Source organism: Cherax quadricarinatus, chromosome 15, assembly GCF_038502225.1.
Source record: "Cherax quadricarinatus isolate ZL_2023a chromosome 15, ASM3850222v1, whole genome shotgun sequence".
In the NCBI taxonomy this organism is placed as follows: Eukaryota; Metazoa; Arthropoda; class Malacostraca; order Decapoda; family Parastacidae; genus Cherax; species Cherax quadricarinatus.
In genome coordinates, this window is record NC_091306.1 from 423451 (window position 1) to 448804 (window position 25354).

Consider the following 25354-nt stretch of genomic DNA (forward strand, 5'->3'; position numbering starts at 1 on the left):
GTGGGCATCACAGGCCTGGCTGCCCTGACGCTGCAGAAGAGGTTATAAACTTGATGGAGGACTCGAGGAGTTAGACGAAAGTGTCGTTAAGAGGAGCGTGAGTTTCCCTATTTCTTAATATCATGTTCATTTTCCCCTGTAATCTACCTTGTCCATAATTACAATCGCATTTGCTTTGTCTGCTTTCGTAAGGTGAAGTCTAGAACCTTTTCTTAACAGTTGTTGGAGAAGTTTGACCTTTGCTCAGACGTCTCCATGTATTAATGAAGAAAAGATCCTGGACCTCACCTTACAAAAGCAAAGCAAATGCGATAGTAATTATGGACAAGATAGATTATAGGGGAAAAATAACATTATTAGAGGACAGGGGAACTGACGTGCCCCTTAAGTGCCGCAACTCAGTTTAGGGAAGGCGAGAAGCTCTCAAAGTTCCTCATTTTACCAATGATAAAAAGATTGACTAAACTGTGTGTATTGGCAGCAGCAACGACAACACATCTACTGTTTGAAATGCTATATTTTTTATTTCAAGAATAAGAATCAGTCTTCGACTGTAAGGAATTACAATATTTGTTTAAATGTTAATATAAGAGATGAAAGTGATGCTGGCAGCAGTGGTGCCAAATATCAGACAACTGGCATCTCCTCCCCTCGTCGCGTGCCACCACACCGTTGCCACACTCCCTCCACAGTCTATCTTCCCTTACTCTTCCCTAAAATATATTTTTCGTTCGTATCGGGAGTCGTGTTACATGCCATTAATTACAAATAAAGAGATAAGTGTCTTAATAATATCATCTGAGCTAGATTGCGAGAGATATAGAAGAAAGGGAAGTGTATGTGGAAGAGAAGGTACAAGGCTGAGTTGGTAGCAGTGTGAGGGCGAGGAGGCGTGGAGGGCGTGTGGTGTATAGGAGTCAGTCTCCCCTCAGCGCTGGTTGTGGGTGCACGCCTCATAATTCCTCCATCCCGTCGACTGGTACCGCGCCTTTAGTGCTCCACCCACCCACCCACGCCCGCCCTCACACGCCCACACCCCCGCCGGGGGAACTAGCAGAGGCGCGGGTGGGATTAGTGAGCTGAAAAAAATATTTGAGCATACGTGATTTTTTATAACACGTGAGGCGTTAAAAATTGTGAGGCGATCAAAATAAAATAATTGTGAGAGGGAACAAAAAAAAAAGATTTACATTGTGAGGGGAAACCAACAATTGAAAAAAAATATAAAAAATAAGTGTGAAGAGATGAGATTCGCAATTTATTAATAATTCTTTTAATAAAAAACCGTATAAGCTCTGCCTAATTATATAAAAACCAAGGAAAAGATATGCTTAAAATTTATATAAATTCACAATATAGATATAAATCCAATGAGGTGCATACTATTAGTGTATATATAAATACTCTATACACATACGCGGAATATCGTTTCCTGTGTAGGAATTAATATATTATTGATGTTATGACTTTAGCACAGCTTCCTATACTCCTTAATGATCATCACATAACATATACTCCTTAATGATCATCACATAACATACTCCTTAATGATCATCACATAACCTATACTCCTTAATGATCATCACATAACCTATACTCCTTAATGATCATCACATAACCTATACTCCTTAATGATCGTCACATAACCTATACTCCTTAATGATCGTCACATAACCTATACTCCTTAATGGTCGTCACATAACCTACACTCCTTAATGATTGTCACATAACCTACACTCCTTAATGATCATCACATAACCTACACTCCTTAATGATCGTCACATAACCTAAACTCCTTAATGATCGTCACATAACCTATACTCCTTAATGGTCGTCACATAACCTACACTCCTTAATGATCGTCACATAACCTACACTCCTTAATGATCGTCACATAACCTATACTCCTTAATGATCATCACATAACCTACACTCCTTAATGATCATCACATAACATATACTCCTTAATGATCGTCACATAACCTATACTCCTTAATGATCGTCACATAACCTATACTCCTTAATGGTCGTCACATAACCTACACTCCTTAATGATCGTCACGTAACCTACACTCCTTAATGCTCGTCACATAACCTACACTCCTTAATGATCGTCACATAACCTACACTCCTTAATGATCGTCACATAACCTATACTCCTTAATGATCATCACATAACCTACACTCCTTAATGATCATCACATAACATATACTCCTTAATGATCGTCACATAACCTATACTCCTTAATGATCGTCACATAACCTATACTCCTTAATGGTCGTCACATAACCTACACTCCTTAATGATCGTCACGTAACCTACACTCCTTAATGCTCGTCACATAACCTACACTCCTTAATGATCGTCACATAACCTATACTCCTTAATGATCATCACATAACCTACACTCCTTAATGATCATCACATAACCTATACTCCTTAATGATCGTCACAACCTATACTCCTTAATGATCATCACATAACCTATACTCCTTAATGATCATCACATAACCTACACTCCTTAATTATCATCACATAACCTATACTCCTTAATGATCATCACATAACCTATACTCCTTAATGATCGTCACATAACCTATACTCCTTAATGATCATCATATAACCTATACTCGTTAATGATCGTCACATAACCTATACTCCTTAATGATCATCACATAACCTATACTCCTTAATGGTCGTCACATAACCTACACTCGTTAATGATCGTCACATAACCTACACTCCTTAATGATCGTCACATAACCTACACTCCTTAATGATCGTCACATAACCTACACTCCTTAATGATCGTCACATAACCTATACTCCTTATTGATCATCACATAACCTATACTCCTTAATGATCGTCACATAACCTACACTCCTTAATGGTCATTACATAACCTAAACTCCTTAATGATCATCACATAACCTACACTCCTTAATGATCGTCACATAACCTACACTCCTTAATGATCATCACATAACCTACACTCCTTAATGATCATCACATAACATATACTCCTTAATGGTCATCACATAACCTACACTCCTTAATGATAGTCACATAACCTACACTCCTTAATGATCGTCACATAACATATACTCCTTAATGGTCGTCACATAACCTACACTCCTTAATGATCGTCACATAACCTACACTCCTTAATGATCGTCACATAACCTACACTCCTTAATGATCGTCACATAACCTATACTCCTTATTGATCATCACATAACCTATACTCCTTAATGATCGTCACATAACCTACACTCCTTAATGATCGTCACATAACCTACACTCCTTAATGGTCATTACATAACCTAAACTCCTTAATGATCATCACATAACCTACACTCCTTAATGATCGTCACATAACCTACACTCCTTAATGATCATCACATAACATACACTCCTTAATGATCATCACATAACCTACACTCCTTAATGATCATCACATAACCTATACTCCTTAATGATCGTCACATAACCTACACTTCTTAATGATCGTCACATAACCTACACTCCTTAATGGTCATTACATAACCTAAACTCCTTAATGATCATCACATAACCTACACTCCTTAATGATAGTCACATAACCTACACTCCTTAATGATAGTCACATAACCTACACTCCTTAATGATCATCACATAACATATACTCCTTAATGGTCATCACATAACCTACACTCCTTAATGATCGTCACATAACATATACTCCTTAATGGTTGTCACATAACCTACACTCCTTAATGATCGTCACATAACCTACACTCCTTAATGATCGTCACATAACATATACTCCTTAATGGTCGTCACATAACCTATACTCCTTAATGATCATCACATAACCTACACTCCTTAATGATCATCACATAACCTACACTCCTTAATGATCGTCACATAACCTACACTCCTTAATGATCGTCACATAACCTATACTCCTTAATGGTCGTCACATAACCTCCACTCCTTAATGATCGTCACATAACCTACACTCCTTAATGATCGTCACATAACCTACACTCCTTAATGATCGTCACATAACCTACACTCCTTAATGATCATCACATAACCTACACTCCTTAATGATCATCACATAACCTACACTCCTTAATGATCGTCACATAGCCTATACTCCTTAATGATCGTCACATAACCTACACTCCTTAATGATCATCACATAACCTATACCCCGTAATGATCGTCACATAACCTATACTCCTTATGATCATCACATATCCTATAGTCCTTAATGATCGTCACATAACCTACACTCCTTAATGATCGTCACATAACCTACACTCCTTAATGATCGTCACATAACCTACACTCCTTAATGATCATCACATAACCTACACTCCTTAATGATCATCACATAACCTACACTCCTTAATGATCGTCACATAACCTACACTCCTTAATGATCATCACATAACCTACACTCCTTAATGATCGTCACATAACCTACACTCCTTAATGATCATCACATAACCTACACTCCTTAATGATCGTCACATAGCCTATACTCCTTAATGATCGTCACATAACCTACACTCCTTAATGATCATCACATAACCTATACCCCGTAATGATCCTCACATAACCTATACTCCTTAATGATCGTCACATAGCCTATACTCCTTAATGATCGTCACATAACCTACACTCCTTAATGATCATCACATAACCTATACCCCGTAATGATCCTCACATAACCTATACTCCTTATGATCATCACATATCCTATAGTCCTTAATGATCGTCACATAAACTACACTCCTTAATGATCATCATATAACCTACAATCCTTAATGATCATCACATAACCTACACTCCTTAATGATCATCACATAACCTACACTCCTTAATAATCACATAACCTACACTCCTTAATGATCATCACATAACCTATACTCCATAATGATCATCACATAACCTAAATATTAATTTAATCTCAGTATAAATACAAATGAAAGATCTGACAGGAAAATCTGAGGGGGAGAGAAATCACCAGTGGAGGGATGGGGGAGGGAAGAGGGGAGTCGGGGGAAAGGAGGAGGGGGAAGTGGAAAAGGGTGGGGGGGAAGGGGAGACTGATTCCTCCAGGGAGGTTCCTTGATGCCGGTGTGGGGCTCTTGCTCCAAAGGAATTGAGCCTGCCTTCCCTTCTCTGGGATTGAACCTGGAAGCATCCCATTTTCCTCGGGTGTTTTAAAAATTCTACGGGTTTAGCGCTTCACCATAAATGCGACAATAATAATAATAATAGTGTCTATATTGTAGGCAAGGTGACTGGTGCTTCACTTTGTACACTGCCTTAACAACTTGCTGACGGACACGGAACTAACACGTGAGGAAGTAACACTGTCTTAAGACTTGGTCCAACATTTCTTAGGCTCTTGTATTGTATTTTAATTCGTGAAGCTCTAACCCGCGTGGGTCATTGAGCGCAATATGGGTAAAGACTGGAGCAGTTGACCAGCCAAGCTGTTGCTGTATTAGTGCAGGGTAGACACCACAGCCTGGTTGATTATTATTATTGTTAGTAGTAGTAGTAGTAGTAGTAGTGAAAGTGCTAATCCTGTGTGGGTAATTCAGTGTTCCTGTTGATGAAGCACGGAGAGAGTTGTATGGGCAAGTCTCCATGCAAGTGCTGAGCTTGGTCCCACATGCCAATACGAGCTACATCAGTGAAGAGTTACACTTTGTAAAGAGAGGTTTTACTGGAACCATTTTTCGCTATGTGTAGAGCTCTATCAAGTCATCCTCGACAGAGCAGTAAACTATTGTTCTACAACGGGAGGCATTTCTTCAACTGCTGTCCTTGTTCAGCTAAAACGAAGAAAACACTTTTCAGCTAGTCGACTCATGTAAGTCGCATCTAAGAAAAAGGGGGCAGAAGGACCCCCAATGGAAATTAGCCTCATAGCCTGACCTTGAGTTATCCTGGTTTTATATGCCTCTAGTGCTAAAATAATCAAAACATTACAGTCGTTTTCTCCAGGACAGTTTGCTAAAACTTTTTAAGTCGTCTCTGAAAGACAACTAGGGATCTGTTGGTAATTTTCCTTTTATCTAATGGGTGCTGAAAAGCCTTGATCCCTTCATGCTTATTGTGGTACGTGGAAACTCATTTATTGCAGCTCTTCTTTCCATTTGGGTATATTGCAGCATCAACCATGTCTCCGCGAACATTTTTTGGAGCCAGAGAGTACAGGTTGAAGCATTTATCACCAGGCCTGGTGGCAAAAGCTTCCGCTTCACACACGGAAGGCCCGGGTTCGATTCCCGGCGGGTGGAAACATTTCGACACGTTTCCTTACACCTGTTGTCCTGTTCACCTAGCAGCAAACAGGTACCTGGGTGTTAGTCGACTGGTGTGGGTCGCATCCTGGGGGACAAGATTAAGGACCCCAATGGAAATAAGTTAGACAGTCCTCGATGACGCACTGACTTTCTTGGGTTAGGATTTCTTTCCTGGATCAGGCTCTGATCCAACAGGAGGCCTGGTCACAGACCGGGCCGCGGGGGCGTTGACCCCCGGAACTCTCTCCAGATAAACTCCAGGTTATCCTGGGCGGCTAACCCCCCGGGGTTAAAAATCCGAACGAAATTTTATCTTATCTTAATGTCGACACCTTTTAGAATTCAAATTCTAGAGACTGCAATATTAATATTCATGGGTCATGCAGCGCCTCAACTCGAGAGAATACAAGTGACTTTGAGTGTCGTCAGTGATTTGGCATTTCTTGTTTTGATGGTCATAACTAACTTTTCTTGCAGAAGGAATGTTAACACTATCGCATTCTTCGTATCGTAAGAAATTTGGTCTTGTTGCCCCCAGGTTCTTCGCTCATTAGAGCAGTGCCGTTGCATCCTAGAAGTTGGTCCAGTTTTTATTTCTCGAAATTTCCTTAAATAAGCAGCTAAAATTTGTCCTCGTTGATCATCATCTTGTTCCTTTTGGACCTATGATTTTTTTAATTCAATTTAGCGATGGGACGATACCATTTTTTTTTTTTTTTTTTTTTTTTTTTTGCCTATACCGATATCGATAACCAGTTTTAGACCAGCACCGATACCATTTAAACTAGCCGATAATAACATTGGTTTACCTCCTGTTAAGTGGTATAATATCTTCTCGATGGATGCCGCTCTCAGGCAGATTCTATTATCCACTGCGATGGATATTGCAGTACTATGATTTGTATCTCTATGTTAGATAAGAGAATGAGGAAGACAAAGATTTTCACATTGGAGGCCACTGATAATATTTTACTGTCTTTTTAAGTTAAAAGATATCTACAATATTTCCCAATTATTCCTGTTTCACGCATTTTGCGTTTTTACACTATGATCACGCTTATCGTATCAGAGTGGTAGAGTATTCGGCTCACAACCAAATGGATGAGAAAAACAAAAAGACATGGGAAGTCTCCACACATCCGCTGCTTACGTTCACCTTGCGATAAAAATAGGTACCAGGGCTTTAGTCATTTGTTATAGGTCGCATCCTGGTGAAGAACCGGAGGAGCTGCAACAAAAATAAGCCACGAAATAAGACAGTTTTCTTGACCTTCGCCATGCCAGTTTGCTTAACTTCCATTGACAAAGTCTCTGTTAATGGGTCTAGTGTGCCGACGCAAGATTATAACTAAGAGCTTTACAGAGTCTGTATAAATCATCCTTTGTGCTTTGTAAGTTCATAATTTACATCCACTGCTTACAGTCTAAATTTATTACAGTATAAATATGTTTTAATGTATCGTTTCCTGGTGAAAGTAGCACGTATGTAGGTGATAGCGTCTATGGCAGTATTACCATCTCTGGTGATACTAGAACATACAATGTTGTTAGCGCCTAAGGCGAATATACTATATGTAAGTAGCACCTATTATGACAGTAGCACCTATTGTGGCAGTAGCACCTACTGTGGCAGTAACACCTATTGTGGCGGAGGCACCTATTATGAGAGTAGAACCTATTGTGGCAGTAGCACCTATTGTGGCGGTAGCACCTATTTTGAGAGTAGTACCTATTGTGGTAGTACCTATTGTGGCAGTAGCACCTATTGTGGCAGTAGCACCTATTGTGGCAGTAGCACACAACTGCGACAGTAACGCGTAAGGAGATGAGCATCACTGCTGACATCAACATACAGTAGCAATATTTGTGTGTTGTGTACAGTAACGCCTAACTTTGGCACCAGTGTCTGTGAAGTGAGGAAATAACACAGTGAACACAAACTCGTCTCGTCATGCACTGTGATTTATGCATAAACATAAGAGCTAAAACAAAACAGTACCTCCTTCAGTGCATCAACACTGATTCGATGTGAAGCTGCAGTTCTTCAAGCATCAAGAAGTTGGACAAAGGGACCCACAACATAAGGACTCATCAAGAAGTGGGAAGATGAAGTTCCTCTCCACAATGCAGCAAGCTGCGTAGTGCAGCACAATCAGCGTGGTGAAGGGTGAATAATGTAGCACTCGTGAACCTGTATCCTGTCCTGTGAATGTATTGCGAGGTGTAGGGAATAGTAGTAGTAGTAGTAGTAGTAGTAGTAGTAGTAGTAGTAGTAGTAGTAGTCGTAGTCGTAGTAGTAGCAGTAGTAGTAGTAGTAGTAGTAGTAGTAGTAGTAGTCGTAGTAGTAGTAGTAGTAGTAGTAATAGTAGTAGTAATAATAGTAGTAGTAGTAGTAGTAGCAGCAGTAGTAGTAGTAGTAGTAGTAGTAGTAGTAACAAGATGTATTCCGCATGAAAAGATTTAATATGGCAAAGACAAAAAGGGATACACTTATCAATTTAAGACAATTGGAGCAATACTATGATTAAATTAAGCAAATAGAGCTATACCGTGAACATTTTAAGGCAATTGGAGCTAGGGCTGACTACCACTGAATACGGTAAAGATGTGGGAAAGAAGAAGAGTAGGGAAGGATAGAAAAAAGTTGAAAGGAAGAGGAGGAGGACAAAGGAATTGAAAGTTACAATGGAAGTCCGTCGAACAAGATAGATTAGCAAAAGAGGTATACAAATGAAGCTGTTTAGTTACAACGAAGGTAATAAAATATTACATATTTACTTGTGAGAATAGCTGCTGCACTGCTGACAACACAGAAACTGCTGACAACACAGAAACTGCTGACAACACAGAAACTGCTGACAACACAGAAACTGCTGACAACACAGAAACTGCTGACAACATAGAAACTGCTGACAACACAGAAACTGCTGACAACACAGAAACTGCTGACAACACAGAAACTGCTGAGAACACAGAAACTGCTGAGAACACAGAAACTGCTGACAACACAGAAACTGCTGACAACACAGAAACTGCTGACAACATAGAAACTGCTGACAACATAGAAACTGCTGACAACACAGAAACTGCTGACAACACAGAAACTGCTGACAACACAGAAACTGCTGACAACACAGAAACTGCTGACAACATAGAAACTGCTGACAACATAGAAACTGCTGACAACACAAAAACTGCTGACAACACAGAAACTGCTGACAACACAGAAACTGCTGACAACACAGAAACTGCTGACAACACAGAAGCTGCTGACAACACAGAAACTGCTGACAACACAGAAACTGCTGACAATACAGAAACTGCTGACAACATAGAAACTGCTGACAACACAGAAACTGCTGACAACACAGAAACTGCTGACAACACAGAAACTGCTGACAACACAGAAACTGCTGACAACATAGAAACTGCTGACAACACAGAAACTGCTGACAACACAGAAACTGCTGACAACATAAAAACTGCTGACAACATAGAAACTGCTGACAATACAAAAACTGCTGACAATACAGAAACTGCTGACAACACTAACTGCTGACAACACAGAAACTGCTGACAACATAGAAACTGTTAAAGAAATTGCTGACAGCAGCTGACAGTTCGAACCTTGGCGTTATTTTATTTTCTCTCTCGTCCTGTATGGTTGAGTGTCAACTCTGGCTTCTGCGTCCGCTCAGATATATAGGACAACCACTCCCCTCGGTCAGCCCAAGCCAGGCTCATGTATCACATACCTGCTGATAACTTCTATGCAAAACTGTTATAATTGTTATTATTATAGTTATTATATTGGAGAGCACTAAATCCGTAGGTGTTACACCCAGCCTAGGTAATGAGATCTGATTCCTTGGATCTGGTTCATAGCTATGTGATGCAGACTACAAGAAATCATTACAGTTACGGTATACAATACCGACGCAGATGACTGTGTCAGCAACACCACAGTATGTTAGGTGAAAGAACACAAGTGCAACTAATGCGACATTTTTATTGTGGCAACGTTTCACTCTCCAGGAGCTTTGTTAAGCCGTTACAAACAATACAGTGACACAGAGAGTATATATAGGTACAGAGGTGCAAAGCATAATATAATCGTTGTAGGTACTAGTAGTATTTGTGGCAGTAATAGTAGTAGTAGTTGTAGGACTTGTGGTAATAGTAGCAGTAGTGGTGGTAAAGATATGTGATGGTGGCAGGGTTTATTGTTTTGAGGAGAATTCTTGCTAATACTTTAGAGATGATGAAGCTGCCTTTATTGTGTTTGTGTCAGAAATAGCGAGTAATGATGATTCAAGGCATTCACGTCTACGAAAACTGGATCCTTTAATCACTAGTTGGGCGTCGTTGAATTTCATTAGGTGGTTGGCGGAATTCCAGTATTGTACGCAGGCATTGTTCAAGTTATCGTTCCTACATATAATGATGTGTTCACTAAGACGTGTTTCAAGGTTTCTTGCTGTTTCACCTACGTATATTCTGTCACAATCTCAACAGGGGATAGTTTAAACTCCTGCGTTTATTGGTTCAATGCTCTTCAATTTCAATACACTTCAATATCTAGTTGAGTTGACGACTCTAGTGTTAGCTTGTGGGAGTACTTTAGAGACCTTCACTGCAACCTGGCTACAGGAAAGAATTATAACTTTCTTGGGAGTGGTGTTCCTGCGTGGAGAATTGAAGATCTGGAGGGCTCTTTTCTTGCAGTCTTTGATGAAAAGGGAAGGAAACTGTAGATCAGTTAATGGTGTATGTATATATGTACACTCCTCGTTACGAAACTCTTGACTGCAAATTCGGTATGCCGATATTGATGCCTCTTACCTAACGACAGACCCTCCTTGACCATGGCTCCGGCTTCTCTATAATAAAAGGGAGTCACGGCTGTATTTAGACATGGTAAGACCATAAGCTATGTGAAGCTGCAGAAGTCATATTTATTAAGTTTTGAACAGAATAAGTCTGTTTATTAACTGAACCTGGCAAGAATACCGCCCAGATGCATAACAAACCAGTGCGAGGGTGCCAGAGTTACTCCATTAGAACTTTTTTTTTTTTAATACACCAGCCGTCTCCAACCGAGGTAGTGTGACCCGAAAAAGAAGAAAGTTTCGTCATCACTCACTTCACCGTCTTGCCAGAGGCGCTCCGGCATCACAGCTCATGAGCTCCTCAGAACTACAATATCCGCACTCCTTATTCAATTATTATTATGATTATTATTATTATTCCGTTAATTATTCAGATAAAAGATATTTATTATTAGGAAAATACTGCGAATACTTTCCCAGTAACTGAATATATTTAATTCACGGGAGTAAAATACTGTTATAAACTTGTAACTGTCAGAAAATAAAATGTAACTTGCAAACTGTAACATAATTAAGATTAATAAAACATAAGAAATCATTCAGAGGCCTGGTCACAGACCGGGCCGCGGGGGCGTTGACCCCCGGAACTCTCTCCAGGTAAACTCTAGTTTATGGCATTTTCCTTTTTGCTTTTTTAAACGAAAAGTCAAAAGATAAAATAACCTAATTTGTTAAATCTTATAATAAATTTTACATATTTTTATACAATTGTTGACAATATAAGAAGTGTATCATGTATGGGTTCAGAGCCGGATTTAGCCTACGACATCGACACCATGCCTAACCCTTCTAGGGTAGGGTAGGTGCCTGAGCCCGAGCCTTTAGCTCATAAGACTGTCATTCCTATTAGCCCCCTTGGGGCGGGGATGGCAGACCAGAGAGGCCTAGCTTGTGGCTAGGCCTGGGGACAGTTGGTCCCAAAGATGAGGAGGTACTTGTGCCTCCTCCCATGGGAGACTTAGGTCTCAGACACTCCCTAAAGAGGGAGCCAAAGCCGGGCCACCACTTGGGAAAAGGCCCGGGCCGGGAGAATACGGCGAATCTTTAATAATAATAATAATTAGCCTACGAGCCCCGTGAGGGCGGGGACTGTGGCTAGGCCTGGGGACAGTTGGTCCCACAGTTGAGGGGGTACTTGTACCTCCTCCCATGGGAGACTTAGGTCTCGAGACACTCCGCAGATAGGGAGCCAAGGCCGGGTCACCACTACTTGGAAAAGACCCGGGCCGGGAGAATACCGGCGAATAAGAAAAAAAAAAAATTAGGTATAAGCAAATGAAAAATTAATTCTGATGTTTTGATAGGCTCTTTCAGACTGTGAGGATCTAAGCTGTAGCTTGTTTAGCCTATGCCTAAATGAGGCTTTAAGAAAGATTAAAAAATCCTCCCTGCAATACTCAACTAAATATTTCAGGTTCGTCTATCACAGTTCGGGTCGTTCTCCTCAGAGACTCCTACCTCTTCCGCCTCTACTTTAATTTCGATTACATTTCCTTCTTTACTAGTCAGTCACAGAGATGAATATTTCATACAGATTTAGAGTTTTTTATGTGTGAATATAGTAATTAAACTTCCCTATCTTCTACTGCCTTTGACAACACAGCTTACTTACTCCTCTCCTGCCAGTACTGTATTGTAGTGGCACTAGTCCACGCAACTCATACTCTCCACTCCTCAGATATTCCAGACTTTCTTCCAAGGATACCTTCAATAAATATCCTGAAATCTCAATATCCTTAATGAATCCCGTGTGTATGAAGACTTTAATACCATATCCTTCCTCCTTTTAGAACTCTTTGTGTCCTTCACGGAAGCATACAAGTGTGGTCATGTGTGATCCTTCAAATACACATCCGTTAAAGAAAGTCTGCGAGAAAAATAGCCTGACAAGAGGATAACTAACATCCTGGAAGCTGATTACGCTATGGATGATTCTCCAGCCCTGCACTCACCTCGTGGAGGCACTACCTCAGCGGCACTTACAGCCACACTCTTGTTATCCCACTGCTGACACTCACCTCCTTGATAACTATACCAGACTCTGGTTAAGAAGAAGTTAAGTAACACTAAGCAAAACACTAAATCCTTTTGTTTACTTATAAGTCTTTCACATAAAAAGTTGAGATCTTCATCATCAAGTCTCTGCTATCAATATCACTTTTCAGTTATCAGAGTAATTTGCTACCACTAGTAACATATTACACATGTAACAATAATATAATCAAAATAATTTTAAAGGCATTAGTCTTAGTATAAACTATATTTATAATTCATTCCAAGCCAATGAATATAATTAACATCAAATTTTGATAAAGGAAAAAATCTTCCCACTATTTAGATGAGGAATTGGTTGAGGGTCACACAATTTGTGAGGTCACAAGCTACGTCACAACTGTAAGGTCACAGTGTCTGAGGTCATAAATTACGTCACAACACTAAGGTTACACTGTATCATAAGTTCATTGGTCCATCAATACACCTTAACTAAATAAAACATTAGTTATAACAGAAACGTAATGTAATTAGTAAAACAAAACAATATTCACAAAAATAAACAATGTAATAAAACAAGTTATTTTGACCGTAAAGACGAGAGAGAGAGAGAGAGAGAGAGAGAGAGAGAGAGAGAGAGAGAGAGAGAGAGACAGACAGATCCGAAAACTAGATAAAAATCTTGGTCTTCTCTGGAGTAAAAATCTCTGCTCTAGTGAACAAAATTGTTTCCTGCTAGCAGGAAAGCTCTTGACCTCCCGGTGATGCCTGCAGCTTGGGCCAGGTAGACCAGTTTTGGGAGGGAGGGAAGAGGACGTGAGCCAGTGTAGAGGAGAGTGTGTGAGAGTATTGTCATGAGAGGGATATAACGAACTCCCTCCCTTCTCCCTTCCCTTCTGCACTTTCCGTGAGTGTGTGTGTGTGTTAGTTACTATTTTGTCCTAGGCACATGTCGATTAGACACTAGGCCTGTTGTATGTGTGTGTGTGTGTGTGTGTGTGTGTGTGTGTGTGTGTGTGTGTGTGTGTGTGTGTGTGTGTGTGTGTGTGTGTGTGTGTGTGTGTGTGTGTGTGTACTCACCTAGTTGAAGTTGCAGGGGTCAAGTCCAAGCTCCTGGCCCCGCCTCTTCACTGGTCGCTACTAGGTCACTCTCCCTGAACCATGAGCTTTATCGTACCTCTGCTTAAAGCTATGTATGGATCCTGCCTCCACTACATCGCTTCCCAAACTATTCCACTTCCTGACTACTCTGTGGCTGAAGAAATACTTCCTAACATCCCTTTGACTCATCTGGGTCTTCAACTTCCAATTGTGACCCCTTGTTGCTGTGTCCCATCTCTGGAACATCCTGTCTCTGTCCACCTTGTCAATTCCTCTCAGTATTTTATATGCTGTTATCATGTCCCTCCTATCCCTCCTGTCCTCCAGTATCATCAGGTCGAGTTCCCTTAACCTCTCCTCATAGGACATGCTCCTTAGCTCTGGGACTAGTTTTGTTGCAAACCTTTGCCCTTTCTCTTGTTTCCTGATGTGCTTGGCCAGGTGTGGGTTCCAAACTGGAGCTGCATACTCTAATATGGGTATGAGGTACATGGTGTACAGTCTGGAATGACTCCTTACTGAGATACTGAAATGCTATTCCTAGGTTTGCCAGTTGCCCATATGCTGCAGCAGTTATTTGGTTGATATGCACCTCAGGAGATGTGGTCGGTATTATATACACTCCGAGATCCTCTTCCTTGAGTGAGGTTTGTAATCTTTGGCCCCCTAGACTGTTTCTCTGTAAACCCTTCCCTAAAACTACTCCTTGACAGTTACAACAGAATGCACAGCCACAATACAAGGCACTTTTCAACATCCCTCAAGTCAGTCTCTCACTATGCCAGAAAGCTATGCACATAAAGGGCCTAAAGATCTGCAACTCACTACCGTAACAGGTCAAGGATCCCCTGACAGCTTATAAATTTAGAACTTTGCTAAAAAATAATCTTATCTCAAAATATTAACCAAATCAACCAAAACATCTGCTAACTAGTTTCATTATGTGACCTCTAGGCTCTTAATTCTGCCAATCCATAAAATCATCTTCTCTCTCAATATTAACCAAATCAGCCAAAATATTTGCTAATTAATTTTATTATGTGACCTCCTGGCTTTTAATTCTGCCAATCCATAAAATATTACCACCTGCACCATTACTTGTAAGGTAGGTTTTATGTGCAATTTCAAGATTATTTTACTGAATCCTTCTCCACCTTACTACCTCTCACTTGTATAAAGTTTAAATAAGATTGTAAAACAGTTAACCATTACTTCTTGTCTAGTTTTAAGTATAGTTACTATTAAGTATAGTTACTATTAAGTATAGTTACTATTAACTTATCTAGTTTTAATTAGTTACTATGTATAAGGATTAGTTTGCCCAATATGCCTCAGCATGATAGTGGCTATCTTTGTACTTAGCAAATCAAAATTGTAATTACACATTGTAACCTTTACAAAGAAATAAACTTTACTTTACTTTTACTTTACTTCCCCAATCTTCATGACTTTGCACTAGGTGGGGTTGAGCTCCAGGAGCAAGTTGCTGGACCAGGCCTGAAGCCTATCCAGATCCCTCTGTAGTCCTGCCTTGTCCTCCCCTGACTGAATTCTCCTCATTAACTTCACATTGTCTGCAAACAGGGACACTTCTGAGACTATTCCTTCCATCATGTCATTCACATATACCAGAAACAGCACTGGTCCTAGGAGTGACCCCTGTGGAACCCCACTCATCACAGGTGCCCACTCTGACACTTCATCATGTACCAGGTATTCTCTGATCCACTGCAGTGTCTTCTCTGTAATACCTGCCTGGTCCTCTAGCTTTTGCACTAATCTCTTGTGTGTAACTGTGTCAAAAACCTTCTTGCAGTCCACGAAAATGCAATCTACCCACCCCACCCCTCTCTCTCTTGTCTTACTGCTGTCACCTTGTCACAGAACTCTAGTAGGTTTTGTGACACAGGATTTCCCATCTCTGAATCTGTGCTGGTTGTTTATAAGATCATTCCTTTCTAGGTGGTCTACCACTCTTCTCCTGATAATCTTTTGTGTGTGTGTGTGTGTGTATATATATATATATATATATATATATATATATATATATATATATATATATATATATATATATATATATATATATATATATATATATATATATATATGCAATAAGATCACAGTAAACAGGTGATTTCAGAATATGCAAAACAACCACTTTGAAAGAATAGAGAAATTCCAAGAGCTTTCGTGACTACTCACATTATCAAGGAACTATGAAAGTAAAGCATCCAAGGAAGCTATATAAGGGGTCTGGCCAACACCTCACTATCAGATCCCACAACGGTTAAACACCTGACGCGCGCCGGCCCAACTGGACAGGTTCTTCACCCACAAACTATTCTACCCAAGAAAATTTAAAAATTATTATTTGTCCAGTGTATTATTAAATTCTTCCCAAATTCTATTAATTATAAATGAATCTAATTTATATAAACCAAAGGAAATATTCATATTATTGTCAAAACTGCTTTTTATGAAACAAGATTCAATTATATTCCTGTCGACAATGGACTTGCTTGATACTACTTTCTCAACTTTTTGAAAATCAATTGGATGGTTAAAATCTCTTATATGAATAAATAGAGCATTGGAATCTTGTCCAGTTCTAATGCTATATTTATGTTGTTTTAATCTTAGTTCGAGATTTTTACCAGTTTGACCGTAATAAACTTTATCGCGAATTTTACAAGGAATCTTATAGACACATCCATCAGCATTTTGGGGGGAATTCTTAATCAAAAGTTTTTTTTACTGTATCAAGATTTTTGAATACAACTTTAATATTAAAAGTCTTAAGAAGAGAAGGCATATCAACCAAGTTTTCATGGTAAGGGAGAACCAACATATTTTTAGTTGAATAAGGCTGGTTGTCCCTTTTTGGATTGTAAAAAGTATTTCTAGCAACTTTAAAAGATTTATCAATTACATTTCTTGGGTATTTTAAATCATTACCTATTTCATAAATTTTGGATATTTCCTCATCTATGAACTCATCAATGTTTTTGAGAGCTTTACGAATTTGTAGTCCTGAGTTCATAGATGAGGAAATATCCAAAATTTATGAAATAGGTAATGATTTAAAATACCCAAGAAATGTAATTGATAAATCTTTTAAAGTTGCTAGAAATACTTTTTACAATCCAAAAAGGGACAACCAACCTTATTCAACTAAAAATATGTTGGTTCTCCCTTACCATGAAAACTTGGTTGATATGCCTTCTCTTCTTAAGACTTTTAATATTAAAGTTGTATTCAAAAATCTTGATACAGTAAAAACAACTTTTGATAAAGAATTCCCCCCAAAATGCTGATGGATGTGTCTATAAGATTCCTTGTAAAATTTGCGATAAAGTTTATTACGGTCAAACTGGTAAAAATCTCGAACTAAGATTAAAACAACATAAATATAGCATTAGAACTGGACAAGATTCCAATGCTCTATTTATTCATGTAAGAGATTTTAACCATCCAATTGATTTTCAAAAAGTTGAGAAAGTAGTATCAAGCAAGTCCATGGTCGACAGGAATATAATTGAATCTTGTTTCATAAAAAGCAGTTTTGACAATAATATGAATATTTCCTTTGGTTTATATAAATTAGATCCATTTATAATTAATAGAATTTGGGAAGAATTTAATAATACACTGGACAAATAATATTTTTTAAATTTTCTTGGGTAGAATAGTTTGTTGGTGAGTTGTGCAAAGAACCTGTCCAGTTGGGCCGGCGCGCGTCAGGTGTTTAACCGTTGTGGGATCTGATAGTGAGGTGTTGGCCAGACCCCTTATATAGCTTCCTTGGATGCTTTACTTTCATAGTTCCTTGATAATGTGAGTAGTGACGAAAGCGCTTGGAATTTCTCTATTCTTTCAAAGTGGTTGTTTTGCATATATATATATATATATATATATATATATATATATATATATATATATATATATATATATATATATATATATATATATATATATATATATGAAGGAGGGGTGTTAATGTTGCAGTTTAAAAACTGTAGTGTAAAGCACCCTTCTGGCAAGACAGTGATGGAGTGAATGATGGTGAAAGTTTTTCTTTTTCGGGCCACCCTGCCTTGGTGGGAATCGGCCAGTGTGATAATAATAATAATAATAATATATATTATATATATATAAATTTTTTCCCAGTAAAAGTAGGCCTTAGACAAGGATGTGTGATGTCACCGTGGTTGTTTAATATATTTATAGATGGGGTTGTAAGAGAAGTAAATGCGAGGGTCTTGGCAAGAGGCGTGGAGTTAAAAGATAAAGAATCACACACAAAGTGGGAGTTGTCACAGCTGCTCTTCGCTGATGACACTGTGCTCTTGGGAGATTCTGAAGAGAAGCTGCAGAGATTGGTGGATGAATTTGGTAGGGTGTGCAAAAGAAGAAAATTAAAGGTGAATACAGGAAAGAGTAAGGTTATGAGGATAACAAAAAGATTAGGTGATGAAAGATTGAATATCAGATTGGAGGGAGAGAGTATGGAGGAGGTGAAGGTATTCAGATATTTGGGAGTGGACGTGTCAGCGGATGGGTCTATGAAAGATGAGGTGAATCATAGAATTGATGAGGGAAAAAGAGTGAGTGGTGCACTTAGGAGTCTGTGGAGACAAAGAACTTTGTCCTTGGAGGCAAAGAGGGGAATGTATGAGAGTATAGTTTTACCAACGCTCTTATATGGGTGTGAAGCGTGGGTGATGAATGTTGCAGCGAGGAGAAGGCTGGAGGCAGTGGAGATGTCATGTCTGAGGGCAATGTGTGGTGTGAATATAATGCAGAGAATTCGTAGTTTGGAAGTTAGGAGGAGGTGCGGGATTACCAAAACTGTTGTCCAGAGGGCTGAGGAAGGGTTGTTGAGGTGGTTCGGACATGTAGAGAGAATGGAGCGAAACAGAATGACTTCAAGAGTGTATCAGTCTGTAGTGGAAGGAAGGCGGGGTAGGGGTCGGCCTAGGAAGGGTTGGAGGGAGGGGGTAAAGGAGGTTTTGTGTGCGAGGGGCTTGGACTTCCAGCAGGCATGCGTGAGCGTGTTTGATAGGAGTGAATGGAGACAAATGGTTTTTAATACTTGACGTGCTGTTGGAGTGTGAGCAAAGTAACATTTATGAAGGGATTCAGGGAAACCGGCAGGCCGGACTTGAGTCCTGGAGATGGGAAGTACAGTGCCTGCACTCTGAAGGAGGGGTGTTAATGTTGCAGTTTAAAAACTGTAGTGTAAAGCACCCTTCTGGCAAGACAGTGATGGAGTGAATGATGGTGAAAGTTTTTCTTTTTCGGGCCACCCTGCCTTGGTGGGAATCGGCCAGTGTGATAATAAAAAAAAATATAATAATAATGTATTTATATATATTTATATATATATATATATATATATATATATATTTATATATATTTATATATATATATATATTATTGTGACCACGAACGAATGGTATTGATCAATAACAACACTGCACTAGCCAAGGACTCGAACCCATGCTGCTTTGGCCAGCCTCATGGTGGGCGAAAACACATGACGCCTTTATCCACTGGACCATACGATCCTTAAGAGTAGCTTGATCAATACCACCCATTCGTGGTCACAATAATATAAAATACTGCTCGTTGAACTAGTACACCAAACAGGGACTAGAATGAAATTAGCCTAGAGTCATCCACACCATCGAGTGTCCTTGGGTAGCGAGTACAACATTCAGTTCGGCTGGATCGTATGGTCCAGTGGATTAGGGCGTCATGTGTTTTCGCCCACCATGAGGCAGGCCAAAGCAGCATGGGTTCGAGTCCTTGACTAGTGCAGTGTTGTTATTGATATATATATATATATATATATATATATATATATATATATATATATATATATATATATATATATATATATATATATATATATATATATATATCTCATATATATATATATATATATATATATATATATATATATATATATATATATATATGGGAGATTCTGAAGAGAAGTTGCAGAGATTGGTGGATGAATTTGGTAGGGTGTGCAAAAGAAGAAAATTGAAAGTGAATACAGGAAAGAGTAAGGTTATGAGGATAACAAAAATATTAGGTGATGAAAGATTGGATATCAGATTGGAGGGAGAGAGTATGGAGGAGGTGAATGTATTCAGATAGTTGGGAGTGGACGTATCAGCGGATGGGTCTATGAAAGATGAGGTGAATCATAGAATTGATGAAGGAAAAAGGGTGAGTGGTGCACTTAGGAGGCTGTGGAGACAAAGAACTTTGTCCTTGGAGGCAAAGAGGGGAATGTATGAGAGTATAGTTTTACCAACGCTCTTATATGGGTGTGAAGCATGGGTGATGAATGTTGCAGCGAGGAGAAGGCTGGAGGCAGTGGAGATGTCATGTCTGAGAGCAATGTGTGGTGTGAATATAATGCAGAGAATTCGTAGTTTGGAAGTTAGGAGGAGGTGCGGGATTACCAAAACTGTTGTCCAGAGGGCTGAGGAAGGGTTGTTGAGGTGGTTCGGACATGTAGAGAGAATGGAGCGAAACAGAATGACTTCAAGAGTGTATCAGTCTGTAGTGGAAGGAAGGCGGGGTAGGGGTCGGCCTAGGAAAGGTTGGAGGGAGGGGGTAAAGGTTTTGTGTGCGAGGGGCTTGGACTTCCAGCAGGCATGCGTGAGCGTGTTTGTTAGGAGTGAATGGAGACAAATGGTTTTTAATACTTGACGTGCTGTTGGAGTGTGAGCAAAGTAACATTTATGAAGGGATTCAGGGAAACCGGCAGGCCGGACTTGAGTCCTGGAGATGGGAAGTACAGTGCCTGCACTCTGAAGGAGGGGTGTTAATGTTGCAGTTTAAAAACTGTAGTGTAAAGCACCCTTCTGGCAAGACAGTGATGGAGTGAATGATGGTGAAAGTTTTTCTTTTTCGGGCCACCCTGCCTTGGTGGGAATCGGCCAGTGTGATAATAAAAGAAAAATATATATATGTCGTGCCGAATATGTAAAACTGGTCAATTAGCAAGAACTCATTTAAAATTAAGTCCTTTCTAAAATTTTCTCTTATACGTTTAAAGATATATTTTTTTCATTAATGTTGATGTAAAAATTTTTAATTTTGCACCAAAAGAATCTTAGAAAACTTACCTAATCTTATTATACCAAGAACAATTTAGTTTAGCCTAACCCAACTAAATATATTTTAGATTTGTTTACAATAATTTAATACTAAACAAACACTGTGAAATATATTTTTTTCGTTAGGTTCAGAATGATTTTGGCGAAATTATTGCATACACAAATTTTCACTTGTCCTATATGGCAATATGAGCGTTGCTATTTAAGCCAAGATCGCAAATTCTGCCTAATCGGCACGACATATATATATATATATATATATATATATATATATATATATATATATATATATATATATATATATATATATATATATATATATATATATATATATATATATATATATATATATATAGAACTGTCCTGGGGACCCTCATCCTCAGAGAAAAGAATAAACTAGCTTCAAGGAAAACTCAAGGTTCTCCCTGAAGCTGTTTGAGAATTTTCTCCAACCACCCCCTATAATATATATTTTATTTAAAGACAAAATACATTGACAAAACAATTCACAAAAATACAATAGAAAGTGAAACAACATTATATATATATATATATATATATATATATATATATATATATATATATATATATATATATATATATATATATATATATATATATATATATATATATATATTATACATGTATCTATAATACATTGTACCACTGTATTCATGTTGGTGTTTTCTATAAATGTATTCTATTAATAAATGTTCCCATAGAATATAAAATATAGAGAGTGGTAGGAGAAGAAAATATTCAAACAGCTCCGGGGAGAATCTTGAGTTTTCCCTGACGTACGTTTATTGTCTTCTCTGAGGAAGAAGGTCCTCATTTCAGCTATAGAGGTGGTACCTCCCTATATATTTATCTATCTATATATATAATTATTAACACATCGGCCGTCTCCCATCAAGGCAGGGTGGTCCGAAAAAGAAAAACTTTCACCATCATTCATTCCATCACTGTCTTGCCAGAGGTGTGCTTACACTACAGTTATAAAACTGCAACATTAACACCCTCCTTCAGAGTGCAGGCATTGTTCTTCCTATCTCCAGGACTCAATTCCGGCATGCCGGTTTCCCTGAATCCCTTCATAAATGTAACCTTGGTCACACACCTACAGCACGTCAAGCCCCAAAAACCATTTGTCTCCATTTACTCCTATCAACATGGTCACGCATGCTTGCTATAAGTCCAAGCCCCTCTCACACAAAACCTCCTTTACCACCTCCAACCTTTCCTAGGCCAACCACTAATCTGCCTTCCCTCCACTACAAATTTATACACTGTCGAAGTCATTCTATTTTGCTCCACCCTCTCTACATGTCCAAACCACCTCAACAACCCGTTCTCAGCCCTCTGGATAATAGTTTTGGTAATCCCGCACCTCCACCTAGTTTCCAAACAACGAATTCTCTGTATTATATTCACACCACACACATATTATTATTATTATTATATATATATATATATATATATATATATATATATATATATATATATATATATATATATACATGTATATATATATATATACATTGTATATATATATGTGTATATATATATATATATATATACATATATATATCTATATATATATATGTATATATATATATATGTATATATATATATATATATACATATATATATATATACATATATATATATACAGATATATACATGTATATATATATATATATATATATATATATATATATATATATATATAAATATATATATATATATACACACATATATATACATATATATACATATATATACATGTATATATATATATATATATATATATATATATATATATATATATATATATATATATATATATATATATATATTCCTTGCATTGTTCAAATCTCTAGTAAGGCTGATGCATGCAGGGGATGAGATGAAAAGCTGTAAGCCTTCTCCCTGAAAGCTGGCTGCCTTGGATCAAACATGTAGCGCATGCTACACGCCAAGGTATTGTCCAGTGTTGGTAGATTGGTAAAGCACTGCGTACCTTGTCCTAAGGTTCGTAGGTTCGAGTCTCCTTCAGCCAGAGATCAGTGTTTGTGTATATTTCGCATGCTCTCGCGAATTCCTTGCATATATATATATATATATATATATATATATATATATATATATATATATATATATATATATATATATATACATATACATATACATACACACACAATAGTCACTCAATCACCTTTTCACTTTCATTTCTTCACCCATTCTCTTCTCCTTCCTTTCCAATGTTTCCCTACACCCTCCTCCGTCTCATTACCCATCATCACATCCACCTGCTGCTTCTGTTCACCTAGAGGGTAAATAGTTTCCTGAGTTAATTAGTGGATTACGTCCTGGGAGTGGCCAATCCTTGCCTAGCCTAGGAAACATTAGGCCACTGGGAGATTGTTTGTTTCCCTAACATGGCAGACCAAACAAGGCTTCGTCATCACAGCCTTAAGTATATGTATAAGAACATAACAATGCTGGAGCGCTGCTCTAGGCCTATTGGTATATGCTAGACAGGCCCTATTCACGCCTAACTACGCCCACTCATGTACCCGTCCGACCTATGGGACGCGTTTCGGGTGTTTTCCAGGAGGACAAAAGCTTCAACTTCAGGTTAACCAGGATAGGTTAGTGACTCTCGCTCTCAGACACTATGAAGGCAGAACGTGCACAGCTACACTGAACTAGAAAACAACACACAAGGATTCCCTCAAACATGTTATTGAACATCATGATATTCTATCTTTTTTTTTTTTACACAAGGTTTGACAAGGTTAGGTTAAGGATCTCTAACTCTCCTCTCTCTCTCTCTCTCTCTCTCTCTCTCTCTCTCTCTCTCCCCTGTTTATTCTTCCATCTGTACCCCTGATAAACTGTCTTATTCTCTCTCCATTGCCTTTTCCATCAGACAGACTACCACTACTCTTCCTTGCCCGCTGTCACATGCGTCTTCCTTTCCATTTCATGTCACTCAAGTTCTTCCTCCTCACTACTCATTCCTTCCTCATCTATGCCGTAAGTTGCACGGTACTGCCATAGCTGGTACTCTTCCCTCCCATAACTCATCATCCTAATTTTTTTTCCCTCAGCGATCCATCCACTGACCTCTTTCTCCTTTAACACCCTCCCATTTCCCCTCTTTTTCCCATTCCGTCTCTTTCATTCCTCAGTCTCCCTCCTATGCATTCCTCTTTCGTGCCGTTAATTGATTACTTTTGTATTCGGTTCAATTAGAAAATAATATTTATAGTAGTAGAAATGTATCTCCCTTGAACATCATCATCATCATATTATTATTATTATTAATAGTAGTAGTAGTAGTAGTATTAACACATCGGCCGTTTCCCACCGAGGCAGGTGACCTGAAATAGAAGAAACACTTTCATCATCACTCACTCCATCACCGTCTTGCCAGAGGCTTGCCGATACTACAGTTCAAAAACTGCAACATATCTCCACCTGCCCTTCAGAACGCATACACTGCACTTCCCACCTCCTCGACTGGAGTCCAGCTAACTGGTTTCCTTCAACAGCACGTCAAGTCATAAAAACCATTTGCGCCCACTGGCTCCTTTCTAACATACTCACGCATGTTTGCTGGAAGTCCAAGCCCCTCACATACAAGACCTCCTTTACCTCCTCCCTCCAACATTTCCTAGAAGGACCCCTATCTCGCCTTCCTTCCGCTGCAGATTTATATGCCTATTTCACCTATTACGTCTATTTCGCTGCATCCTCTCTAAATGTCCGAACCACCTCAACAACCTCTCCTCAGCCCTCTGGATAATACTCTTAGAAATCCCGCACCACCTAATCTCCAAGCTACGGATTCTTTGCATAATATTTACATCGCATATTGCCGTCAGACACAACATCTCCACTGCCTCCAGCCTTCT

At 38.7% G+C, this 25354-nt stretch overlaps 1 protein-coding gene across 2 annotated transcripts in view; it reads left to right on the top strand.

Annotated features, from left to right (window-relative positions):
* The first annotated feature begins 919 nt into the window (after positions 1 to 919).
* LOC128692119 (serine-rich adhesin for platelets) overlaps positions 920 to 25354 on the top strand; it is a 580093-nt gene continuing 555658 nt past the window's right edge. Inside the window, exon 1 of one of the 2 annotated variants that reach the window (XM_070085078.1) lies at positions 920 to 979. The gene's annotated coding sequence lies outside the window, so the exon portion shown is untranslated. The remainder of the gene's footprint in view (positions 980 to 25354) is intronic. The other variant, XM_070085079.1, reaches the window with a different exon arrangement.